Source organism: Orcinus orca, chromosome 17 (genome assembly GCF_937001465.1).
Source record: "Orcinus orca chromosome 17, mOrcOrc1.1, whole genome shotgun sequence".
Taxonomy (NCBI): Eukaryota; Metazoa; Chordata; class Mammalia; order Artiodactyla; family Delphinidae; genus Orcinus; species Orcinus orca.
Window position 1 is genome coordinate 85959425 of NC_064575.1, and position 19759 is coordinate 85979183.

At 58.7% G+C, this 19759-nt stretch overlaps 1 long non-coding RNA gene across 1 annotated transcript; it reads right to left on the bottom strand.

Moving 5' to 3' along the window:
- Positions 1–1273: 1273 nt before the first annotated feature.
- On the bottom strand, positions 1274–17749 carry LOC125961778 (uncharacterized). The gene is made up of 3 exons (XR_007472777.1): positions 17682–17749; positions 12722–12765; positions 1274–1327 (listed from the first exon to the last, which is right to left on the bottom strand). It is a non-coding gene; the product is annotated as an uncharacterized LOC125961778 (long non-coding RNA).
- Between the last annotated feature and the right edge of the window lie 2010 nt (positions 17750–19759).

Genomic DNA, 19759 nt, shown 5'->3' on the forward strand with positions numbered 1-19759 from the left:
CCACTGGGCACTGGGGAGGCAGGGAGAAGACCTCAGGCCAGAAGGCAGTGGAAGGCGGGGACCAGATCGCCAAGGGTCCCAGGGCCACGCTCCAGAGTCAAACAGGACCCTGAGGGCAGGACAGGCGTGGGGTGGGACGTGCATTTAGAAATGCATGGGCGCAGGGCAGGAGGCTCGTGGCCCTGGACCAACGTGAAGCATGTGGGAAGATTCTAGCAGTTGGGAGAAAGCATCCCTGGATCTGGAAAGGCCGGGGAGGGGCAGGGAATGGGTGCCAACGATGACCCCCAAGGCTCTGGGCCCAGTGCCCGCGGGTGAGTCCCTGGCTCATGCGACCAAAGGAAACACCCAGCCGAGCTGCTGAGGACCCTGTGTCGCAAGGCCCTTTGGGCCCCAGGGCCAGTTAGTGTCTGGGTCTGGAGGGGGGGCCGCCAGGGCCTGGCTGAGGAAGGGGCAGCAGGAGGGCGCGGGGGAAGAGCCCAGGGAGGCCGGAGGGAATTTGTCACATTTAATACCGAACCAAAAAACACAACGCAACACGACGAAATCAACCGCAGCCATCAGCAGCCACGGACTCAGAAGATCAGCACATGCTGGGACGGTTCCACGATGTCTTCGAAGAAGCTCTTATAGAATTTACGGCTCACGGAGCCTGGGTCCTGCTCGAACATCTCAAAGTCTGCAGTGGAGACCCAAGTGCCCAACTGCACGGCCACTCCGGCTGCAGCACGGCCTGCTGTGGTGCCGAGGGCAGGCACGGATGGAGAGACAGGAAACCTTGGTCTGTGCAGACACTGCCCTTCCAGGGGGCTCCATCTCAGGGGTCCATGGGGGAGTCCCGGCCTGTCCCCGGGCCCACGTGGTGTGTGTGTGTCGGGGGATGGTCACGGCCTGTCCCGGAAGCAGTTCTCAAGGACAAGATGCTGGCCTGCCCGTGGGTGAGGCTGAGGCTGGACACAAGCCAGCAGAGGCCCCCCAGCGTCAGACAAGAGGCCCCGTGTGGGGTCCCAGTCCGGCTCAGGGTGGCCCCGTGCTTACGTTTCTCGAGGGTCTTCACGTCGCCCTTCTTCAGGCAGAAGCAGAGATCGGTGAAGCAGTCCTGCAGGATTCCCCCTGCGGGGAGGGAGGGTGGAGGTGTGGTGCCCCGGCAGGCGAGCCGGGCACGGACAGGGGGCTGGTGCCTGGCTGACGGGACTGCCCGCTGGAGTGGACCCCAGGGCCCAGAATTGTGGCTGCCACGTAGGCGGGGTGACGGCCGGCACCTACCGATGAACTGCATGGCCGGGAGCTTCAGGTGCCTGTCGGGGCTGTCCAGGGGCACCAGCGCCTGCATGAGGAACTGGTGGTAGCTGCTGAAGTTGCTTTCCACCCGGGGGGGAGGAGAGATGGGGTCGGCATCGGGCGGGGGCCCACGTGCCCCCTGGCCCTGCCTGAGGCCCCGGGCCCGGCAAGCACCCCACTCGCAGCTGTGCTCGCGAGGGTGGAAGCGGTGCCCCGATGACAGTCTGCACTCCCCAAGCCCCGTGGGTATCCTGTTCCGATTCACAGGAAGATTCCAGAGCGGCTAGGGGCACCCTGGCCACGGAGACTTCCTTCCCAACCCCGACGGCCTCTCTCAAGGTCCAGGGGACGGGCGCCCAAGGAAAGAGTGCTGGCCCTTCACTCACCAGTCCCCAGCAGCCACGGGCCCTGGTCTCACGACCCCTTTAGAGAGTCCCTGCATCTCCGTGATGGGCAGAATTGTGTCGCCAAGACCCCTGTGTTGAAGTCCTAACCCCCGGTACTTCAGGATATGAACGTATTTGGAGAAAAGGTCTTTAAATAGGGGATTAAGTTAAAGCAAGGTCATGAGAGCGGCCCTAATCCAGTATGACTAGTGCCCTTATAAGAAGAGGAGATCAGGGCACAGACACGCACAGAGAGACGACCACGTGAGGACACAGGGAGAAGATGGCTGTCTACACGCCAAAGAGAGGCCTCAGGGCAACCAGCCCTGCCGAGGTCTGGATCTCAGTGGCAATATCTGTGGTGGTTCATTACGGCAACCCAAGCTGGCTAAGACAGGCCCCATTCCCAAGCCTGGCCTCTCCCTCCTTGCTGAGTTGGGAACAACCTGACTGGTCTTCGCTCTGCAAAGCCCTCAGCCTCTCCCGCTGAGTCCATGCTGCCAGGGTGCTGTGGGGCTCACACCTCTGTCCCTGGGAGGCAGTGCTCCTCAGGGGAGGGCCACCTCCTCTCCAGCACCTCCTGATCACAGGAGGACCCTCTTTCCCCTCCCCCTATGGGCAGTTCATCTGAAGAGCAAAGACCCAACTCTATGCTTCCCATGAAAAAAAACCCACTCTAAGACACAGATAGGTTAAAAGGAAAAAGGCCGGTGATGCTGACACCATCAGAAGCTACATTAACACTAGACAAAGTCGACTCCAGAGCAAAGAACAGACCCGTAGTGAGGATGGTGGTTCTGGGGTCCCTACTCCAAGAGGACAGGTGTCCTAAGACACCTGTGGAACAGAGCTTCAAAGTAAACGGAGCAAACCTGAGGCCGCTACAGGAAAGAGACAATCTACAGTTGTACTGGGATTTCCACACCCCTTTCAGTCACCGATAGAAGAGACAAAACTGGTGAGTACACAGAAGATTTAAACAGCGCTACCCCCGCCTTCACCTGGCTGGCGTTCGTGGGCTCGCCCCAGGGAGAGTGGGAGGCACCGCCTTTGTCAGCCTGCCCAGCATGTTTACCGATACAGGCTGTAGTCTGGGCTAATACATTTTAAAAGATTCACACTTGTATAAAGTGTTTTCTTTGACAAAAAAAGGAATTAAACTAGAACCTAATTAACGTACTTCTAAATAAATCATAGAACAAATTTTTAAAAATCTAAACTGAATTTAGAAAGTATTTTGAACTAAGTGAAAAGGAAAGTACAACATATCAAAATTGATCATCACAGTAGATACAGCAAAAGCATTTGACAAAGTCCAACCTCCACCCTCATAAACACTCTCCACAAATTAAGAACAGAAGGGAAGTTTTTCAACCTGACGAGGAGCTTCTAAAAACCCACCACAAACCACGACTAGCAGATGCTTGAACGGAAAGATAGGTGCCTTCTCCATCAGATCAGGAGCAAGATGAGAGGTCTGCTCTCACCACCGCTGGCCAGCACTGTGCTCGGGGTTCTAGCGTGTGCAGGAAGTTAAGAATGAGACAGAAAAGGCACCGAGATCGGAGAGGAAGACTTTATTAAATAAAACTGCCTTTACGCACAGAAGTCATGCATCAAATCCTATGGAATCTACAGGAAATCCAAAAAGCTAATAATTGAGTTGAGCAAGGTTGCAGGAAGGTACAAGATCAATATACAAAAATCAATTGCATTTGTATATACCAACAGGGCACAACTGGAAATTAAAATATTTCTTCTTTTTTTAATTTTTATGGAAAATAAAAACTTTAAATATCATCAGCAAAGTCCAAAAAGCATGAAATACATTGGAAAGATCTGACAAAAGATATGCAAGAAATGAGAAGCATGGTCTGGAGGAATTAAAGAAGCCTGAGTAACTGGAGAGGTGGATAGAGGTCACAGAGCACAAGGTAAAACAATGTTGAGATGTCAGTTATCCCCAAACTGATCTAGAGATGAAACAGAATTCCAGCATGCTGTTCAGTAGCGGCCAGTCTGCTGATTCTCATTCATATGGAAACGCAAGGAACCTACAATAGCAGAAGGAGCTTTGAAAAAGATGAACAAAGTTGAAGGACTCATACCGCTCAACTTCCAAGACTTACCATAAAGCTGCCATGAGCAGACAATGTGGTGTTGGCATGAAGACAGTTCTAGATCAGTGGAACGGAATGAAGAGGTCAGAAACAGAACCAGACATGTGGTCAATTGATTTTTGACACAGGTGCAGAGTTAATGCAATAGAGAAGTGGGCTTCTGGAACAACTAGGTATCCACGTGCAAAAAATTCATCCTCAACCCATACCATGTACCATATAAAAACTAATTCAAAACAGATCACGGGGGCTTCCCTGGTGGCGCAGTGGTTGGGAGTCCACCTGCCGATGCAGGGGACGCGGGTTTGAGCCCCGGTCCGGGAAGATCCCACATGCCGCGGAGCGGCTGGGCCTGTGAGCCATGGCCGCTGAGCCTGCGGGTCCGGAGCCTGTGCTCCGCAACGGAGAGGCCACAACAGTGAGAGGCCCACGTACCGCAAAAAAAAAAAAACAGATCACGGACCTAAGTGTTAAACCTAAAACTACAAAACTTGTAGAAGAAAACATAATTTAGAAAATATAGAGAAAATCTCTTGTCTTGGGTTCAGCAAAGATTTCCTAGATGCATTCATCCCTTGGTATCCGTGGGAGGTTGGTTCTAGGACCCCCGCAGATGCTCAGGTCCCTTAGTGTATAAAATGGTGCAGGATTTGCTTACAACTTACGAACATCCTCTCATATACTGGACATCGTCTCTAGATTACTTATAAGTAATAAGTAACCTAATGCTGTGTAAATGCTATAGAAATAGTTGCCAGCCTGGCGAATTCAAGTTTTGCTTATTGGAACTTCATGGAATTTTTTTCCCCAAATATTTTCTATCTGAGTTTGGTTGAATCTGCAGATGTGGAACCCATGGATGCAGAGGGTCAACTGTACGATACCAAAAACCGAAATAGATGAACTGAACTTCCTCAAAATTAAGAACTTCTGCTCTTCAGAGGAGACAGTAAGAGAATAAAAAGACAAGCCACTAATTGGGAGAAAATACTTTCAAATCACATAACTGATTAGGGCTCACGTAGAGATTATAGCCAAACAAATAAAGCGACTTAAAACTTAGGCATAAAATTTGAACATACACCTCACCAAAGAAGATATAAGGATATAAAACGCACATGGAAAGATGTTCCCCAAATTAGTCAGTAGAGAAATGAAAATTTAAACCACAACGAGACACCACTACAAGCCCATTAGAACGGCTCAAATTTAAAAGACCCACCTTACCGCGTCTCAGTGAGGATTTGGAGCTGCTGGAAGTCTCGCTCCTGAGGGGTGGGAGGACACTTGGCAACTGGTTGAAATGACCCAGCCATTTCACCCCTAGGAACTCACCCAACAAAGGTGAAAACATATGTCTATACAGAGACCTTACATGAATCCCACGGCAGCGTTGTGTGTAACAGCCCCAAACTGGGGGCAAAACCAACGCCCATGATCCAGCGAGTGGATCGGCAAATGGTGGTAAAGCCATAACATCAAATACTGCTCAGCAATGAAAGGAGTGAACTACCGATATTGATGCACGTACAACGTGGACGAATCTCAAATTCATTGTGCCGAGTACGAAGACCCCAGGCAAGGGTAACTGTGTGTGTGCGATTCCATTAGTACAGGCCTCTATAAAATGCAAGCTGATCTATAGTGACAGCAATCAGATAGTGGCTTCACTGGCGAGCGGGGGAGAAGGAGGGGTTCCACAGTGGCACAAGGAAGTTTTGGGGGTCATGGATCTGCTCATTATCTTGATCTGGGTGATAATTTCACACTGATAGGTCAAAACGTGTGTAATTGTACGTTTCAAATATGTCCAGTTTTTGGTATGCCAGTTATACCTCAACTGTCAAATCTGTTAAAAAAACAAAACCAGTGCCTGCCCAGTGTCACGTCCCGCGGCCCTCCCTCCGATGCGCCAGGACTGGCTCCGGTTAGACACACGGGTGAACGTGCGTGCTGGCCCAGGCCCCCTCCAGGATCCAGGCACCCACTCCTGGCTGCCGACAGCTCGGACTTGCCCTTCAGTATTATGCCTCTTTACCGAGGGAGCCATAGCCAGTGACTGGTCAGCTCAGGGGCTGGACAATGCCCCAGTTGAGTGTCCCCAGGGCCAGAGGTGGCCCACTTCTCCTGGGACCCCACCTGTCTTCTAACATCTACACCGGCCTCCCAGCTCACAGTCTGCTCCCAGGGGCCCAGCCCAGGTGCCTGCTTGGCCGCCTCCCCATCTGCTGTCTCTCAGTGACGGGGGATCCTAGGATGGGGCAGGCCAGAGCAGGGTTTATGGCGGGCTGGCTTTGTTTTCACAGATCTGAACGTCAAAGAAAGTGGTGCCCCTATTTACAACAGCCAAGACATGGACACAACCCAAGTACCACCAACGGTGATTGGCTTGAGAAGATGTGGTCCATATATACAATGGAATATCACTCAGCCTTAAAGAGAATGAAAGGTTGCTGTGTGCAGCAACATGGATGGACCTAGAGATTATCATACTAAATGAAATAAGTCAGACAGAGACAAATATCATATATCACTTATATATGGAATCTAAAAAATAATACAAATGAATCTATACACAAAACAGAGACAGACTCACAGACATAGGAAACAAATTTATGGTGACCAAAGGGGAAAGGGAGGGGGAGGTATAAATTATGAGTATGGGATTAACTGATACAAACTCCTATACATAAAATAGATAAGCAATGAGGATTTACTTACAGCACAGGGAACTACATTCCATATCTTGTAATAAACTATAATGGAAAAGAATCTGAGAAAATATATATAACTGTATCACTTTGCTGTGCACCTGAAACTAACACAATATTGTAAATCAACTACACCTCAATTTTTAAAAAATGTGGTACTGGGGGTGGCAGGGGATAGGATGGGGGAACTTATGGTTACTTGTAGGTTATAGTCAGGGTACTAGCTTGGTTTTGGGTACCATGTTTTGTTATTACAAATAACTAAACCAAGTGTAATATGCATGGGCCAACAGTAAGGTGTACCCTAATCACGGATTACGGTCATGTAATTCTGTGCACCAGGGGTCCCCTCGAAAACAATTAGCAAAGACACTGTTGAATTTGTAAACACTTCTAAATAAAATCTTTTCAACATTAAAAAAAAAAAAGAGGGCTTCCCCGGTGGCGCAGTGGTTGAGAGGCCGCCTGCCGATGCAGGGGACACGGGTTCGTGCCCCGGTCCGGGAAGATCCCACATGCCGCGGGGCGGCTGGGCCCGTGAGCCATGGCCGCTGAGCCTGCGCGTCCGGAGCCTGTGCTCTGCAACGGGAGAGGCCACAGCAGTGAGAGGCCCATGTACCGCAAAAAAAAAAAAAAAAAAAAAAGGAAAGAAAGATGTGCCTGTGGCGGCACCGACTCCGGGCAGGGTTGGTGACAGGTGAGGCACGCCCAGGGATGCGGGTAAGCCCGAGTGGGACACCCACCATGTCCCACACTCAGCCCCTGCTCCCCCTGTTTTCACAGCTGACTCCTCACCAGGCCCTGCTTTCCGGGTACCATCAGAACAGCCCATCTGACGGGCAAGGAGGTGGACTTGCTGACTGAACGTGTAGAAACATTGGCTTGTTCTGCGCACACGCACACGCACACATAATGCACACGGGTGCACACACACGTACACGGCTCCGCTGCCCTGCTGCCCAAGGCCAGGCCGGGGCTCACGTAGGTGCTGCAGGAGAAGTGGTACACCGTCCTGGAGGCGATGTTGTCCACCCAGGGCAGGACCTGCTTCCCTGCGTGCGCGGCCATCTGCCCGTAGCAGAGCAGGGCGGCGCTGCTGACCCGCCTCCGGTGCATGTCGGGATCCAGCTGCTGTGGCGGGGAGCGCGGTCGGGAGCAGGGCTTCGGGCTGCGAGAAGGGCCCCCGGTGCCCCCCCGCCCCCCCCCCCCGGCCCTGGCTGGACCGCAGCCCCTCAGGGCAGACCATCTCCTCTGAGCAGCCTGGCTCATCTACTCTCCGGGTGAGGCACCCAGGGGGGCGGAGCTGCTCAGCTTGGACCCCCAGGTCAGGTGCACCCGTGTGGACACAGTCCTGGGCCACACGCACAGCCAGAGGTCAGGGTGGGCCCCCCGGCCCCGACCGTCAGCCCCGACAGAGGCTCGGGAGCCCGCGGGTGGGGTCCTGGGGACGAGGCTCACGTATGCCCGGCCCCGACGAGAACGGAGAAGGTCTGAGCCCCTCACCGCAGCCCCTCAGGGAGGTGGGCTGCACAGAGCCACCCCCGCTGGTTCCAATGAGCAAACAGAGGCTCAGAGAGCACCAGTGGCCTGGGACGCTCTCCAGGGCCCCCTCCCTTCCCGCCCCCATGCCACCCTCTCTACCTGGCTGTCCGGAGACACGGGGGCAGACCTCAGGAACCTGGTGTGGCCCAGGTGCTCCAGCATGGCCCACACCTGCTCCAGGTGCGAGGTCGACGTTACACCAACGGCCAGCGCTATGCCCTGTGGCCAGAGGACCCCGTGAGCCTGTCCCAGAGGGCAGCACCTTGTAGCCCGCCCGCCCCTCCTAAGGGCCCAGCCCACGCCTGTCTAGTGTCTGACAAGCAGACGGGCAGGGGCACCCTGCTCGCCCTCAAGGGCCTGTGCCTCGGTGGGCCCTCCAGGCCAGGATGGAGCCAGGACACGCCCCGGGCAGTCCCCTTGGGCACTGCAGGTCAGCGCCTGCTCCGGTGGCCCCCGGGTTTACGGACAAAGGGCTGGGGTGCTGTGAGAGTCACAGAGTCCCCGTGGGAAGGGCAGCAGGGCCATCAGCCATGAAGTAGCAAGGTGGGCAGGAGGCGGGCTCGGCCCGCGGGACTGAGGGAGCCCAATCCGCCCCACCTCCCGACGGCAGGACGACTGGTGGGACAGCTCGAGGAGCTCGGTCAGGTGCCTCCTCGCCGGCGCTCTCTCTGAGGACCAGCCCGTACAAGTGCAAGACGAAGGTCTGCGGTGGGGAGAGCAACCATCTGTGCGGGGCTGGAGGGGGTGCCCTCCCCGCACTCTGTGCCCAGCGCCTGGCAACAACGGCCCTCCCAGCCCGCTCATGTCAGGGGCCCCGGGCAGAGCCAGGCCCTCTGCACCCCAATCACACTTCAGGTGGGTGTGGAGACCGAACTCGGAACCTTCTAGAATCCTCTTTATTTTCCTCTTAATGAAAACTTGTACTTTCTGTGTTGGGCAACACGACTTGAACAGGGCTGACCTCACCATGTGTCTCCACGCTAGAGGGTAAGGCCCAGGGGGCAGCCACTACCGTACCCCCAGGCCCGGAGCAGGTCCGGCAGGCCTGGAGCCAGTGCCGAGTGTGCAGGGGAGCTGGCGTCCCTGAGGCCCGAGTGTCTGCAGGCCTGGCGCCCTCGCCTGCCCCGCCGGTTGGGTCTGGGTGTCCTGGAGCTGCCAAGGTATGAGCAACGCCTCCCCTTTGTCTTTCCAGCACTTTCCGGGCCGGGCTTGGCATTTGGGAAGGGGGGGGTGATCTGTGCAGTCACAGCCCCCCAGGGGTCTCCGAGCCGCACCCGTGGGAAGCCCTGGCAGCCCCACCTGGGCACCGACTTTCTCCAAAGGAGACTTGAAGTCCAGGTTCAAGGGCTCCAGGAGCTCCTGGATGCTGGCATCTAGAACCTTCTCCCTCCTGATGAGCTGCAGGCAGAGTGCAGTGCTCAGCCCCCCCACCCCCGAGGCTGGCGGGACAGAGACCAGAGTGCACAGGGCAGCCAGGGTCCCGACAGGACTGAGACAGGGAGCTGGAGGCCAAGTCCGCTGGGAATCTCCGGGGCCAGCAGTCACCCCTGGGCAGGCAAAGAACACACAACTTGTTCCCAGAACGGGTAAGGCGAGGGCCAGGATGCTACCCCTCCAGCAACCCTCCAGGGCGCTCATTCTAAGTGGATTCTGGCCATGCCCACCCCTGCCTGACCCCTGGCAGCCAGCTACCCATAGGACAGAGGCCCAGTCCCTTGATGTGGCTGGTGAGACGGGCCTGGCCCTGCAGTATCTGCAGAGAGTACTCCCCCCCCTCTGTGCTGCTGTCTCGAGCCTCACGGCCTTTGCACAGGCTGTTCCCATGGCTGGACAGCTCTCCCCACCCCGAGCCAGATCTCCTGTGCCTGGGTCAGCCGTCAGCCATGTTCCCCTGAGGCAGAGCCGAGCTATGCTTGGAGCCTGTCCCGCTCTGTAAGCACACGCGCCCTGCTGTGACCCCTCCCCATTGGTCCTGTCCATCAGCCCCAGACCCCCAGAGAATCTGGGACAGGAATGAAGTCCGGCGGCAGCCCAGGCCTTCACGCTGGACAGAGGGCCGGAGCACGGGCGGCGTCCCCTCGCGTCGGTCTGAGAGCAGCCGCAGGAGGCCCGAGCCGAGGAGTCGCCTGCACGCTGCAGAGGTGGGCCAGTGCCGCCCAGTCGTCGGGAGCCCCCAGGGCCCTGGGGCCCTGGCTCCAGGTGGCGCCCAGGCCCTCGCCCGGCTGATGGGCACTGATGTGTGGGGTCGCGTGCCCACCTGCCCTCCACTCGTGCCCTGACTCCCTCCTACCTTGGGGAACCTTCCCCTACATGTGCCAGGAGGTCAGGGGCTTCAGGGACTACAGAGGCCAATGGTAGTCAAGGGGCGGAGTGGACCCTGAGGCCCAGAAGACCCCACCCTCAGCGGCAGGGTGGGGGGTGTGAGCCTCCGCGAGGGCACAGGCCTCTCTCAGCGGCCCACCTGGCCGCGCAGCAGAGGATGCACTCCAACACCAGCTCCTCTCCACGGCTGACCGGGGCCTGATCTCGTTGACGAGGGCTTCCTCCCCGGGCGGGCTGCCGCTCAGGGGCCTGTGCAGAGTCACGCTGCCCGAGTGGTCTGCAGAGCCCAGAGAAGCAGAGCGGCAGTGCTGGGGGCGCCAAGGAGGAGCCAGGCCTCCCGGCTCCAGCTCCAGCTGGAGCCCCGAGTCACAGCAGCCCAGCTGCTTGGTGCACAAGGCATCTGCTGTGAACGTAGCCAGGAAACTCTAAACACAGCATCAGAGGGCCCACGCCTCCCCGGAAGCTGAGACTCAATCAGGAGGCGCGGTGCCGAACCAGCACCCAGTCCAGGAAAGGGGGACACGGCGCAGGGCAGGGACTCAGAACCTCCGATGAAGGGGAGAAGGGGGTGCCAAGGAATTGCTAATCATTTGGGGCCCAAATTAACCTGGATCCCAACCCTGCTCCTCGCACCAAAGTAAACAGCAGACCATCCTGATATCTGAATTTCCGAACTACAACCGTGAATGTACAGAGGAGACCGAGGGGTTTGTATCTCTGAATCCTGGGATAGAGAAAGGCTTTCTAAATATGGCGCAAAGGCAGAAACCAAAGGGAAGGAACTTGTAGAGCTGGCGACGTGAACTTGGGGCCCAAGCAAGCCTTATATTCAGTGTTTACTGGTTAAACACTGAAAAAACGTTTGTGACATCTATAACAAAGGGTTACTATCAATCTATAAAAGGCTCCTATCTCTCAGTTGGTAAGGATTTGCACCATCATTTCAAACTCAGGCAAAGGGGATGGAGAGGACGCTTCCAGAAGAAATCCTGCTGGCCAATAATTAAACCAAAAGGGGGTCCCCTCACCAGTGAGGAAAGAAACACAAACTGAAACCAGGAGAGAGGCTGTTTCTTGTCAGTGAGACAAAGATGAACCAGTGTGAAGACAGACCTCCTCATGCGGCTGGGGGTGGGAGGAGGAACCATTTGGTTGAAAGATAATTTAGCAGCGGTTCTCAAATGCAAATAAAAAGCATGTTCAGACCGCTAAGATGATAGGATTCCTCTGTCATGGACAGAAGAAAGCCTGGAAGCTCTATAACGGTCAGGACGGGTTTCTAATTGTCCCTCGCTTTCACAAAGATAATCAATATTTCTTTGATCAAAAAAAAAAAGGCTGTGAAGCCAGTGTCCCGCTGGGAACGGAAACAAGTCAGGTGGTCAGGTGCAACACGGGCCCCGCCCTCTCAGGTACCACCTGTGGCCAGGTGCGAGTGTCGCCCACCTTCTGCAGGGCCCCACTCTTCCCCAGCCAGCCCCATAGCCTTGGGCTCGTGCTGGCCCAGGCGGGGGTCTGCTCTGGGAAGGCCCCAACTGCCACCCACAGCCAGGGCCACGTCACATTGCAGGTGTGCTTGTTAGGTGGCCTCCCTGCTGGCACTGAGCTGCCAGGCCCTGGAGCCCCAAACAAATGCAAAAGGCTCGTGCTTACCTGGCTCTTGGGGAGGGTCTGTGCCCCCAGAGTTCGAAGGGTGATGGGTGACTCTGCCCTGTGCCTCCCTCACAGGGGAGAGGAAGGGCGGCACGGAGAGGGGACCAGGTGCCTCGCAGCCCGGGCGACAGGCCCCTGGGCTCACCTCTTGGGTGCAGGGACAGCTGTGGCCCTTTACTGGGCTCCAGGGTGACGGGGGGGACCTCGCCTGCCTTGTAAGGCTCCACAGGGGTGGCTCTGGTCCCTGGTGATCACTGAAGCCCTTCCAGAAGTTTCTGTCTGCCGCTACCCCACAGAGTGTCGGGAGAGAATCCCGGAGGGGAGGGTGTGAACAGAGCTAATGCTTAGCCATGGTGATGGGAACCAAGACCCAGAAGAGGGGATCCGCTCGGAGCCCCGGGGGCTGGGCAGCGCTGCCCAGAGACAGCTCAGCGGGCCTCCCAGGGCCCCGCCCAGCCCTGTCACCAGTTCCAGCTCTGGCTCCTCGGGCAAGAGGCGGTAGGACCGCCGGGGGGGCGGTGGAAGCCGTCGCCGGGGGCGGCTGCCATCGAGAGCGGCCCCTCCTGGGGGGACGGGTCCTGGGATGACAGAGGGCGGGCGACATCGCTCACACCTGCCGGAGCAGGGCCAGCCCACCTGGTCCCCCACCTCAGTCAGCCATCCCGACCTGCCAGCCTCCCGCCACAGGGTCCTCATCCCAACCTACCAGGCCGTCACAGTCCGTCAGCGGCTCCGAGGCCTCCAGGGGACCTGGGGAAGGACAAGGAGTTGTTTCCTAACTCAGGCTGACATTCGAGCTCCTCCCTCACGCTGCCCGTCCTCCAAGGCCCCTCGGCCCCAGCCGGCCCCGCAGGCTCCCTTCCCCAGCGGCTCCGTGATTCCAAGTCTGGAGTCCACGTGGCAGTGGCCACCTGCCCCTCACGCCTAGACCCACAGCTCAGGCGTGGCCACCACAGGGGCCGCCAGGCACGCGGGGCTGAGGGCCGGCCCGAGGAGCTCAGCAGAGCCTCTACAGGACCCGCTGGCCAGAGCCCAGGTGCCCAGCCCGCCCCACCTCCAGACTGCGCCCGGGTGTCTGGGCCCGGGTGGACAGGTCACCTGCCCTGGGAGACGGTGCCAACCCCAGTGCCGACCCCTGGGGGCCCCCGGGACTCCCTCCCCGCCCACGCTTCCACTGCGCTTCCCAGCATGACGGGGTGGCAGGCGTTCATTTTCCGCTGCCCCTTCTGGCCGGGCAGGTCTGGGCCAGGCCAGAATCTGCGTTTCTAACAAGCCTCCGTCTCTAACAAGACGCTGCCCGTCTCGGGTGGCTGAGGAGGCCCCACAGGTCCCTCGCTGACGTGGACCCAGGTAGCGGCTGCAGACCCGGTAGGTGTACCTCCCTCAGGGCCCCGACAGCACAGCTCCTCCCCTGGGAGGCGGCAGCTCCGTGACCACCAGCCGCCCCGACCCACCACCCCACCCCCGCTCCCTCCGCTTCCAGCCGTAATTCCTAAGGACTCCCCAAAACTGCCCATTCGGCCCATCCCACTACGCTGTCCCTCCCCAGGCCCCCAGGAGACCCCGACGCCCCCCTGACGCCACCATCCCATTCATTCTTGGCCCTGACCTCTCAGCTCCAGCGCCCCAGCCTCGTTCTTCTCAGCACCTCCCTCCAGGCCCCCCACTAGCTGAGTGCACACGGCCCACGCTCCAGCTCCCTCCCTCCCTCCCAAAGGACCCCCAGAAGAATGCCTGGCACCCACCCCTGCACGTTGCCCCGCCCAGCCCGGCGCCCTGGGTGGGTGGGGCCCACCCTCGTCCTTGGGACCCCCAGTTCAATGCGCCCAACCTGCATCTCAGGACTCCTGCAGCCTCACAGGTCTCCCTCCCCTCCCACCTCTCTCCCCTCATCCCAGCCCCACCCTCCGAACCCACACCTCTGGCCCGCCCTTCCTGTCCAGACCCTCCAGGGCCCTGTCCCTTCCGGGTTCACACTCCGAGCCCCACCAGGTGCCAGGCCCTGCCCCACCCTCCTCTCTCCCCACCGCCCCTGAGCTGGCCCTTCCCCCTCAGTGGCAGCGTCCACTCCTCCCTCGGCCCTGTTGCCCACCCAGCGGTCCCCACTCTCGTGTGACTCTTAGCGGTGCCCCCTCAGCAGCCACGCCCACAGAAGCGCCCGCCTCCACGCACACCAGCTCTTGGCTTTGGCTGGGGGGCTGTTGCCCTATTTAGAGGAGACAGTTTTCTCCGGAGGTTGAACCCCCCCTTCTGCAAACTGGTTCCCCAAACCGCCTTCATGGAGGATGGATAGGCCCTTGTCATCCATTCCACACCTGGGGTGGAAGTCACAGTGGGCAAGAGTCTGCGGAGGTAAGACCCAAGTCAGCAAAGGGGACGGTGAACCCAAGGAGGTAATGTTAGGGTGGCCCAGGGTAACTGAACCCCAGAGAGGATAATTTGGCCGGAGAGCAGAGGTCCGCTGGTAAAGCAGATGGCGGAGGGGAGAGCGCGGGCGTCTCGAGCTCCGCTGCTCGCTGGTCCCACCAACACTATCCTCCTCCTTTTCCACCTGCTTCCCTTTAGGGAGGGAACCGCCGCAGCCCCATGGAGCCTGCCCATCCTGCCACCTTGGCCACTGCTGGCCCCCAGGGCCCGCCCACAAAGGCCACAAAGGCCTTCTTTTCCGTTCCTGCACTCAGCCCTGCCACTCCCACTGCCACGGGGTCTTTGCACAAGCTGTGCTAATGCCTGGAACATTCCTGCCCTTCTGCCCCTTGTGTGCCCCCCACCCCCCGTCCTCCCCATCCTTCCAAGCCTGGGGTTCCCTTTATCCCCCTTTAGGGTGGGCCTTCAGTCTGTCTCCCTGAAGCTTTACGTTCACAGCAGGGAAGAGTATCCCCAAACACGAGGGTCAGGTGCCTGGAGAAGGACTCAGCCCTGGACTCAGAAATGAGCTCCAGGCAAGCGCGGAAATCACTTACAGAAGGTGCTATTCAAATGTAATGATTGTTTAAAAGGTTATAAAAGACAACAGCCTCCCCCAGAGGGGAGTCTCTGATAAGACCCCCCCAGGAGCACACACTAGTTGGCCGAGAACCCCACTTCTGGGGATTCAATCAATGGAATGAATGAGAATTCCATACAAAATTCACTACTCAAGGATTCTTCTCTGGTTTAAAATAGCCACGCATGTGCAAAAAATACAGGAGGGAGGGGCAGTGGTTCAAAATCCTGTTTCTGAAGACGAACGAGGTGGGCCCCACGTGGAATGAAAACCATACGATTCTAATTTAAAATTAAGAGTTATCTCTGGGTGTTGGGAGTGGGGGGATTTTTCTTCCTGTACCCTTTTCAAATTCCAACTTGTCTGCAATGAGAATGGATTACCCTTATGAGGAAAAAAAAAATACTTATTTAAGACCAAAGATGACGTGAGGTTTAAGCAAAAAAAGAAAAACGTCAGCAGACACTACCTTAGGTCCTGGGGACGGGCTGGGCAGGGGGCCAGAGGGGGAGTTGGCACGGGGCTCTGCCAGCTCTGAGGTCCAGAGGGCCTGGCAGCCTTAAGGGTCCTGAGAAGATGGAGAGGGCTCAGGACTCGATGCCGGGCTCAGGCCGCGGAGGGGCTGGTGTGGCGGGAGAGGTTGGAGGGGGCAGGACCCCAGCCCCTCTGGCCGGTGGTAAACGTGCTGCCCACCCTGTGGACACCTGAGAGGAGGCGGCTGTGCCCGAGGTCACTCAGGACCCTGCGGGTTGGCCTGGGTCCACGTGGCTGGGGCTTCCACTTGATGCTGGCGGCCGGCAGAGCAGCGAGGAAGGTATTCAGCGAAAGCCCGGCTGATGACGGCCAAGGCGGGAGGTTTGGAGGACTTTTATGAGTTCACAGGGTGGGGGCAGAAACAAGCCACGTGGTCCCAAGACCCAGCAGCCCCAACCAGGAGCAGTGTGTGCAGGTTCTCAAGGTCATTCTGAGGTCAGGAGGGCCCACTGAGGACAACTGAAGTGGGCAGACCAAGGTCATGGTCGATGTCGCCAATGGTGGCAGGCAGGTGTCACTCTCTGAGCAAAGCAGCTGAAGGGGCACCTGGCGGTGGGGGGCCTAGGGACGCTGGAAGCCCAGAAGGGGGCAGGCGGCGGGGGATGGGGGGGCCGGCATAGGTAGGGTGGGTACCTCCCGAAAGACCCCTCTGTGAGTCGAGTCCTGTCCCAGGGCTCCTGAAGCCACAGTTCCTGCTTCCCAAAGGCCACCCTGCCTAAGAATTCCATCCTCCAACCGCTGCCAGTGACAGTTGAGGGGTCCTTCAGGTGCGTGGCCCTGAATTTGCTTCTCTGGGGCCCAGAATGATCGGATCCGGGCACAGACAGTTCCCTGAGACGGTGGCGGCCCGAGGACAGGCCCTGCCGCCCCAGGCTCCGCTCTCCGGATTCCCGCGCCCACTCCCGCCAGCCAGTAGGAAGGGCCCGGCGCATGTCCCCACCGCCAGCGCTGGCTGCTGCCCGCCTGCATTCATTCCATGGGTTTGGGCTCGCGGGTTCCTTCCAGAGTGTGTGGTCCCCCCTTGCATCCCTGACCTCAGCCTTGGCTCTCAGCCACCAGGAGAGCAGGAACCTGGCCAGACCCGGCTAGTACTCCCCGCAAGACTGGCGCCTCCACCAGTCACACCCCGGAGCGCAGCTGGGGGCGTGGCTACACCAGCTGCTTCCTCCCTCCTGGGGCGGGGCATCTGGGTAGCAGCCCATCCCTGCCTGGGCCCCCCAACCCCTCCAGGGATCTGAAAAATTGTAGGAAACCCTCCTCCCTGCCCCACACCCCAGCACAGGGCAGCTCCGCAGCAGGGTCTGTGCCCTGTCGCCTTTCTTTCTTGTAGCAGTCTGAAGGGATAACTGCTCCGGGACCCCCTGCCCGTTCAGAGAGGGGGTCGCAGGTTTCCAGCTGGCGTCTGGGATGCTTTGGAGGGAATCTCTGCCCGGCAGCGCGGCTCTCCGATTCCTGGGGCTGAGGAAACCTCAGAGCCACACACCGTTGAGATAAAACAGGGCCCCCGCCCTCCCGCGGACAGAGGGCTGGACTGGGGTGGGCCCGCAGGTGGCTTGAGGCTTGGGCAGGTGGGGGGACGAAGAAGGGAGACGAGAAGAGTGACCCCGGCTCTCGGGGCCCCGCAGCCGCCAGCAAGGTCCCCGAGGAACCCAGGGGGCAAGCCCACAAGACGATCACTTGGGGGGGTTTCTACCATAAGTGCCCCCATGCCAACCGCACCTTGGAGAGGTGGACCCCGGGGCTCGGGGAGAACGGGGGGCGCGGGCAGCTGGCCAGTCTCCCTGCAGCCAGAAAGCCACTATAGAGGGAGGGCCCACAGCACCAGGCCTCCTGGGAGTGGCAGCGACGTGGGGACATATCGGAGGCTTCGGCCCTGCCCGATGCTCTCAGACGAGGGCCCGCAGGGTCGCTCTGGCCTCTGTGGGTATTTGGGGGAGGACAGACGACCCTGACACAGCCCAGTCCAGGCTCTGGGGCACTGGAGGGACACACGGGCGTCTCCCGGTCCCTGCAAACCCTTTGGGCTTGTGGCAGGACCATTTGCCACTGGAAGAGGTACCAGAATGGGCCCCGGCGGTGTGTAACGGGGGGACCTGTAAAGACCCCTGATACCCCTCAGATCCCAGCGGGGTGGAGCTGGACCCACCAGGCCACACTGGGGCTACGTGACCCTGGAGGATGCCTGGTCCTCAGAGGCCCCAGATCTGAATCAGCACCTCCATCCGTGGGGCTCCTGGAGGCTGGTGCCATTTCCATGGCAACAGAGGCCGCTGAGGGGGAGGGGCTGAGCTGAGGGCCCTGGTGATACGTGGGCACTGGGGGCCTCTGTTTCGAAGCTCTGAGCACAACGGCAGGTGGGGGGTGGGAGCAGCCCCTTTTAGGGCAAAGCAAGTTGCCCAGTGGCAGGTTCAGCACAGAGGGGTCTACACCAAGGGGTACAGCCCTACTGCTGAGCGGAGGGGGTCACTGAGGCAGACACAGCACCACCCCTTCCTGGACGAGAGTTAGGAATTGTCCCCTGCCAAGTCTCCACCCAGGGCCCTGCTGCCCAGCACAGCCCCGAGGGGCTACTCAGAACAGCCCTCTTCCAAGGCTACATCTGCCCTTCCCCCAGAGAGCTCTGCCCCGAGCCCTCAACCAGCCTGGATGGAGGCGTCCTGGGAGGAGGAAGAGAGGGGAGATGGGGAAACAGAGGCCTGAGGCTGGGCCTGAGGAGGTGGGGAAATGGACGCTCAGGGACCCTGGGATAGAGGTGACAGGGTCCATCGCAGTTGGGGTCAGACACTAGTGGGTGACCAGGGCTTAAAGGGCGATTCTTAGGAGAGCTCAGGTGCCTGTGGTGTTGCCAGTGTGCTCTGGTCTGGGGACCAAGGACAAAGGATCCAGAGGTCCGAGCAAGCTGGGGATGCCCCTTGCCATGGGGAGGACACAGAGCCCGCACGGCCTGGGAAGGCTTCTGGCGGAGGCAGGAGAGGGACAGAGGACCCGGGGCGGGAGGGCGCTCTTGGGGAAATGGTGTGAGCTGCGTGTGGCTGGAGGGCGGAGGGTGCCAATACTTGGGAGGTGGTGCGACCTGCTCAGTGGCGGGGGAGGGGGGAGGAGGGTGTTACGGACGGACGCTGCACTGGTGGAATCCAGAGGTGAACATGGCGGCGAGGGACAAGCAGGCTTCAGGGTGGGGGAAAATCCCCCCTGCGGCTGCTGGAGTTCAAGCACTTGTGAGTGACCCGGGCAGGAGGTACTGGCACCCATGCAAGGGCGAAGCTGGGGTGGCCCGAGTGTTCCCAGAGAACAGGCTCCATCCCCCGGGTACCCCAGGAGGCTGGGGGCCAGAGGAGGGGCGAAGACAGACCCACCCCCTGCGTGCCCCCTGTCGCCCCGGAACTCGCCTCTGACCCCGCAGTGTGCACCGGTCACCACAAGAGCTGGAAAGCCCAGAGTCTGGCATGTAGAAACCTGGATGAGCACTGGGGAGAGCAGCGCGGGGCACGGTCACCCCCACAGAGGCTGGGGGTCTGGCAGTCCAGCCTGCTCCCCCTCGAGGGGCCGGCTCTGCCCAAGGCACACGCTGTGCTGCTGCTTGGTAATTGGCGCATCTCACGCGATTGCTTTGCTCCCTGCTGCCAGACAGTCCACGTGGGGGTGGGGCAGGGCTGGGCAGGATGTCGGAGGCTGCATGGAACTCAAGTTTCAGATGGATCCCATCTTGGTGGGGAGACAGGATGGAAACGACACAGGCTCTTCTGAGTCCTGCTGCAGCCCACGGCTCCCCATGACAGGCTGTCACCATCTGACTCATTCATTTATTCAACATATAATTGAGCACCCAGAATGTACTGTCTTCTATCAGCTTGGAAAAGGAAGAAAAAGATGTGAGCAAGGCAGTTTGTGCCCCCAGGGGCTCACAGCCTGGTAGGGAGACAGACTCATAAACGGACAGCCGCTCAAAGAGACAGGTGCTCAGTGGAAACAGTCCACTTCTGCCTGGGAAGTTCAGGTCAGGCCTTGCAGAGGAAGGGGCATTTGAGCTGGGGCTTGAAACATGCATAAGAGTTTGCCAGATGTTGAGGAAAGAAGAGGAATCGCAGCAGAGGGAATGGCACACAAAGGCGTGGAGCTGGGAAAACCCAGCAGGTCTCAGGGCAGGTGGGACGGGAGCAAAGGCAAGTCCCAGGGTTGGGGTGGGGGTTGTTCTTGCAAAGGAGGTGCTTGCGGGGGGGGTCA